Below are 7,500 nucleotides of genomic sequence, written 5' to 3'. Positions count from 1 at the left end.
GGAAAGATCGGACCACTACTCAGATAAACATATATAAGCATATATATATATATATATATATATATATATATATATATATATATATATATATATATATATGTATGTATGTATACATGCACATATATATGTATGTTGCATACACACACACACCACACACACACACACACACACACACACACACACACACACACACACACACACACACACATATATATATATATATATATATATATATATATATATATATATATATATATACATATATCTATCCATTGTCTGCTTCCAAGAAATCCTCCTCATACATCATCCAGTGCCAATTCCCATTTACCATTTGTATCACCCCCTCACTCTCTAGTCGTTTCCTCCAGCCTTGCTCATTATAAAGCATCATATGTTACAGCTGTTTGCTTTTTTCTTCGCCGGTGGATAACATTCGATTTACGTCTCCACTTTCCTTTCCATTGACTTTATAGCCTTTGAAACCTTACATTCCAAACATCAACCACCTTTACTAATAGTCATTTAGTTATTGAACATTTTCTGTCGCGTCAACATCTCGGGTTATTCGCGGCTTTTACAAAATACAGCAGTAGGTGGTGTTTGAGAGGGAAGCCCCCAGGTAAGGATATATATATATATATATATATATATATATATATATATATATATATATATATATATATATATATATATATATCGCTATCGTTCTCTCTCTCTCTCTCTCTCTCTCTCTCTCTCTCTCTCTCTCTCTCTCTCTCTCTCTCTCTCTCTCTCTCTCTCTCTCTCTCTCTCTCGTAGTATCCAAAATGCAGGAGATTTAGTGTGTAATCACCAGCGTATGCCTTCATATCAACCATAAACATTTCTATATATATTTTTTTTTTTTTTTTTTTTTGGGGGGGGGTAGCAAATCCCCAGAAACTTGCGTTTAATTTTTAGCTATGAAGTAAGTTGTAAAGCGTCTTGTTAAAAATGTAGTTTAGAGATTTGTTAAGCGAAACGCGTGCCGAATCCCTGGGTGTAAGAGTGGTTAAATGTAATTTGCAAGAATCATCCTTTTAATGAGGCCTCATTGCAGATGTTTCTGAATTAATAAGAAAGAGGTCGGGGCAAATTCGAGTCGTAGCTAATCGAAACATTATCGAGAAGATACGTCTTTGATGCTGCCACTAGTAAAGGAGGGGACGTAAAGAGAAACCTCTCTGTTTCAAGTCCGATACTGTTTTCGTCTCGGACTTCATGAGGCCTCATCTTCTACAGAATGTTTCGATTTGGCTACGACTTGAATTTCCTCCCGGCCGCTCTGTTATTAATTAAGACACGTCTGCGAGAAAGTCTCAATTAAATAATGATTCTTGGAAATTGCATGCAAGCGACAATGAACTGCCTCAGGGACTCCGGCTGCGGATTTTTCCTCAGGGTTGACTTTTCATCTTATAGATGCCACAAGGCAGTGGATTGCTTTGTATAGGGTGGACTCCCATAGCCTTTGACTATACACGGACTGAACTACAATTCAGCAGTCGGGTCCCACTCTCTTATCTAATGATAAGTTGACCCTCTGCTTCCGCTGCGACCGCCTTTGGTCGGGGATTTTTTGCCGCAGGTCACGGAACAATCAATTTCGGTGTGTGGCTTCTCCCATTATACAGGCCTTTTACTTTTTCCTTTTTGTTAGTGATGAATGTACTCCATGTATATAATACATGCATTGTAATGTTTACCAAAAATTTGTGATGGTTTGACCAGTTGTCAATGTGGCACTGGACCGCGGTAGATTAGGAAGGCCAATAGGGCATTTAAGAATATAATATATATATATATATATATATATATATATATATATATATATATATATATATATATATACATATATATACATATATATACATATATATATATATATATATATATATATGTATATATATATACATACATACATACATACACATACACACATATACACACTCACACACGCACACACGTACACAAACGCGCGCGTATGGGTGTAGGTATACAACATGGGTCGGTGTGTACATGGATATACAATGCTATACGCTATATCCGGTAACATATTTTGACGGATGACGTACACCGGGAATACCCATTAGGAAACTAATTATTTGGAGACCGGAGCCCGTCTTCAGTGCATTTGTATCTTTCGTTCGTGTTGCAGGTGGCAGGTATTTTATTGCCGTCTGATATGACGCAGAGCAATGTCTATTCGCGTCGAAAAGGCTGCGAAAGCGATGGAGTTTTTAAGAGATGAAAAGGGTAGAGCTGTAGTAGTTCAGGGTCTTGCTTTATAAATATGACGAAGTCGACGTCGCGAGTACACCCATTGACAGGCGAGCACCATTTTCCTTCATATTGCATTTTCTTCTCCTTCTTCCTTTTTTTATTTTATTTTATTTTATTTATTTATTTATTTTAATTGTTTCTTTTATCTACCTTTTTTATCCTCTATAGAGGATACGAGGTTACAAATGAAACACCATCTTACGACTATCAATTGTAATTCGTTAACAAATCGGATCACAAAGAGGTTCCAACACCCTAACTCAGAAACAGATTCCGAGTTGAAGAATTGAAGATGAAAAGTCCAGCACGAGACTCGCTAGGATCATGGCGTCATTGTATCCGCTTTCTGATGGTAGATGTTTCACATGATGTAGATCTTTGCAGGGGAGAACGACCGCTTCTCGAGAAATATGGGGTTCCACTGCCTCGAGGCCTAGGAAGAACACGAGAAACACAGGAAGAACACAGGAAGAACATGGAGAACACAGGAAGGGCATCTCAATTCCTAAGTAGATCCGGGCAGTTGCATCTACGGCCAGATCTCTGACAGGGCCATATGCAGTACGGAGGACAGAGGAAGCAAGGTGGTTGGCCCCCCGAGTAACTGCCGGGGCTTCTCTGCGGAAGTGCCGTCGAGAGGGCCACGAGGCTCGACAGGCAGACCGCCACCAGGAACGACAGTGACAGGAGCTTCATGCTGGTCCAGCGTGGGGAAAACCCGTGGTCGTTGAGAAAAGCTGCTCGTGGCACAAAGGGGGAAAGATAAGCCCGGGTTATTCCTACGGAGGGATCCCGGCCTGTGATGACTGCTCCGTGGATGACTCGCTTATATACACCTCGGTGGGTCGCTACGCACGTACGCACATACCTTGTAGTGTTTTTTGTCTATACTGCTACAAGCTTGGCTATAGCCTCCCAGCTGGTCATGTAACCCTTGAAGCTTCGCAGCACCAACTGCTATGCCTTGCGAATCTTAATATTTCTGTGTATATCTTAAAATTATTTATCGTAATGAAATGAATGAGATTAGCACTCACTACCGACTCCTTCCCCTATCTACCTGTCTCTCCGCACATACGCACACACACACACACATACACACACATACACACACACACACACACACACACACACACACACACACACACACACACACACACACACACACACACACACACACACACACACACACACACACACACACACACACACACACACACACACACACACACACACACACACACACACACACACATATATATATATATATATATATATATATATATATATATATATATATATATATATGCATATATACATCCATAGCTTTTGTATTAATAGTAGTGATAATACCAAATATATCAACATTGTTTTTATCAATCTGCTTTTGTTGTGCCTTCATGTATATTATTCATGTATATCATGTTGTATACACAAATGCGTGGGTGTTTTATTTGTCATACTCTTATAACTTATTTATTGCCATTGACATTAAAGAGAGAGAGAAGAGAGAGAGAGAGAGAGAGAGAGAGAGAGAGAGAGAGAGAGAGAGAGAGAGAGAGAGAGAGAGAGAGAGAGAGAGAGAGACAATAAGAGAGAGAGTCTGGGTGATCAGACGCCTATCAATCACGCCCCCCTTCGCTCATGACCTCTGAACGTCACCATGACCCATACAGTCACTCCGCCTCGAGTCACGGTCCCGCTCGGACGCTGCTTCCTCCTGGGGTCACCACTCCAGGCCCCCTGCAGAGCCTACTCGCTGCCCGGGTCTACTTCTGTACAAGCCAGCCGCCTGCATCTTCAACCTTTGCCCGCGTTGCCATTCGTAATAAACACGACGAACCAGACCGTGTGTTCCCGTGAACTCCAAGTGGGGAAGTCCCTCACATTCTGGTGTCAGCAGCAGGACACCAAAACCATCACAGAGAGAAAGAGTGTGAGAGAGAGAGAGAGAGAGAGAGTGTGTGTGTGTGTGTGTGTGTTAGAGGCTATAGATGCCTCAGTACATGGACTGATGGATAACAATGATAGATTAGTACATCTGGACTCTTTATTGATGAAAGAGTAAAACGCAAATAAATGATCACCCGATACGATGACTGGAGAAAATCTATAACTGACCCACTCTGCTCTGTGCTGGGCGTTCCTGACAGTGCCTTTGCGGGTATCTAATCACACGATTGGCTGGGAATTTATTCAGAACAGCGACTTCCATGAGGGTGAGAAGGGTGTGATTAACATGTGAATTGTGAATCCATCCTAAAGACCCAGTTTTACACTTATGGAAGGATGTAAATGAAAGTTCACACCGACTCGAATAAAAGTTGCCAGCTGAACGAAGCGTAGATCTATTGGGTGATTTACACAACCCCAGGTTATATCTGACATCCCTGTGCACTATGATAAAGAGATGATCCTAATGCTATATTCAAATAATCGATCTACAAGTTCCATCCTAGCGCCAATATGACGTGTTCTAAGGCTTTAGAATTCACAAACTATTAAAGTTCATTTGAACTTACTAAACTCTCTTGAGGTGAAAACACAAATGTCATAAAATTACGATATTAATCACGTTTTAAGACATTACTAAATAGATTATATGCATGAGAAAATCCCAGAGTTATGACACAATATCAAGTTATAGTTAGTCAATCAAGTTTAAAGCTACAGGTTTATAGACTAGTTTATAAATCATGTGCGTCCCATGCCTTCCTCCACAGCCTTGGGTTTCTGTTTAGTCACTCATTTCGTGACACAGTATATATTGAGATTTTTATATTGCGGTTTCAGTTTTCAAGGCAATAACAGGTGCCACGAAGACTCCGGCGCTAGAAATAGACAGGATCACACAGCACTATTTGTTTGAATCTGCTCAGCATCTCAGGAAATGAATACAGAGTCTACTTTTATAATGTAAATATAATATATTGATTCATTTAATCCTTTCTTCATAATGGTCCTCTGACGAAGACCGCTCTCGGCTCTTTTGGTCTCGTCGTAATATCTTCCTGTCGTCCTCTTCCTCCTTCACTTTTCTCTTCTAAGAAATGAGTAGAGATTAATGAGAAGAGAGAAATACCTGTTTCTTTTCCCCCCGTTTCCCCCCAGCTCCCTCTTCCCTCTCCTTACTACCCGATGCGCGTGTCGACGAAATATTTTCCTACTTCGCCCCGCTACCGGTTTGTGAGCCCCGTCCTTCACTCCCCGTCCCTCTCTGCTCCTCGTCTCCCCTCCCCTCCCCTCTCGTATCTTTTTACCTTTTTTGCTTCTCTCGCCTCTTCCCCTTCTTCCCCTTACTTGTTCCTTCTTCGCTTCCTCTCTCTACTTTCCTTTCCATCTTTCTCCTCACTTTGTCTTTCCTTACATCCCTCGCTCTCACCTTTATCCCACACGCCCGACTAAGTCAAAGGTTTTAGACAAAGATTATATAATCTTTGGTTTTAGACTTCTTTCCCAGACTCCTCGGTCCAAATAATTGTTCCGATAATTAAAAATATATATAATTTTTGGTCTTGATTTACTGTACATATAACAAAAGTCTTAATTTACTGTACAAATAACAAAAGTCTTGATTTACTGTAAATACAATATTGTGAAGCACAACATAACCACACGCATCAAGTTTTCTCAGAAGTCTGCAAGAAAATATGCAGACGACAACGTTTTGTGTATCGTTCCTGCATTAACAACTGTTTTCCTTCTTTTTTTTCTTGTCGCTCGATTACGTCATATGCAAATCCAACCACAAAAATGCTAAACTTCATCCATTTTGGAGTTTTATGAATGGTGATTATGAATGTGAGTCAAATCCACTCGAATGCCAAACAGAATTAATTCGCACGAAATCAGAAATACATCTTAAATACCGCTTAATACACATTGCATAAATATATCTATCAGTAGAGTAAAATAACTGATCCAAGTTGCCAAGTCCAATACAGAATTCAGCGTTATTACTGAATCACAAAGCTTAACAGACGCAACACCCAAGTGAAGATGACGTACAGGGGTGGGCACGGGGTATCGGGGCAATACCCTTGATGCTATGCCTGGTAACATCTGTACTTGTTACCCAAACAGACCTGGACGAGCATAACACTACTGTGTGTTATTAACATCAATATAAAAGCCCAGATTTGATGGTGTAAAACGCTTCTCTTAAATACACTCGGTAGATTATCATACGGAAGTGCTAAAACTACCATGCTGTTGAGAGAAAGGTCTTATTACCTAATACATTTTCTCCAGAGTCATGTAACATTATTTGTAAGATCCTGGTATCACACACTCTCTGTTTCATTACTAGAAATGACTTAATAGATGGAATATAAAAGAGGGAATAGATATGTAACCCCATTTGTACGGTAATCATGAAAAACGTGTTTCTCGCGCCAGAACTCAAGGTCAAAACAAGGGGCATTTTTCTTGCTTTGTTTTCTCCAAGGGAATTCCCCGTTTAGACTCCTCTCCAGCCACCCTGCAACTTATTATTTTATGCCCTACATTTCTTTCTTCTTCTTCTTCATCTTTTCTTTCTTCTCCTTCTTTTCTTCTTCTTCTCAGTATCATATTGTTTCAATAATTTTTTATTTTTCTTTCGGTATTTTCTCTCGTAATTACTTTGTTTCTACTTTTATTTCCCGTATTTATGAGCTTTTTTATTTGCTTTCTGGATTTCTCTTTATTCCAGGTAATAACTATTATTATCATCATTTTAATTGCCGTTGTTACCAATTTTCTCATTATTACCGATACTACTATCGTTATCAATATTACTAGCGTTACCAGTACTCTTGCCACTAGTAATGGTTTTACTAATACTACTTATTCTGTTGCTGCAAATATCATTACAATTATTATCATTATGATTTTGATAATGATATTTTTTGTTATCTTTATTTTTTTTATTGTGATTATCACTATTATTATTGTTGCTGTTATTGTTGCTTGTTTTTTTATCATTATTATCATTATCATATTCCGTTATTATTATTATTATTATTAACGGGACTCGGGAACTTCCACAGAACAAAAAAGAAAAAAAAAATAGTTGTTCCTCTCTCCCTCTTTCGCATTCCTCCCCCCCTCCTTCTCTCCCTCTTCCGCATTCCTCCCCCCCCTCCCTTTCTCCCTATTCCTTTCCCTCTCCCTTTCTCGCTCTACAACTCACTTCTCTCCTTTTCCTCCCTCTCCCTA

The sequence above is a fragment of the Penaeus monodon genome, chromosome 11, assembly GCF_015228065.2.
Source record: "Penaeus monodon isolate SGIC_2016 chromosome 11, NSTDA_Pmon_1, whole genome shotgun sequence".
Classification (NCBI taxonomy): Eukaryota; Metazoa; Arthropoda; class Malacostraca; order Decapoda; family Penaeidae; genus Penaeus; species Penaeus monodon.
This window is presented reverse-complemented; position numbering follows the sequence as displayed.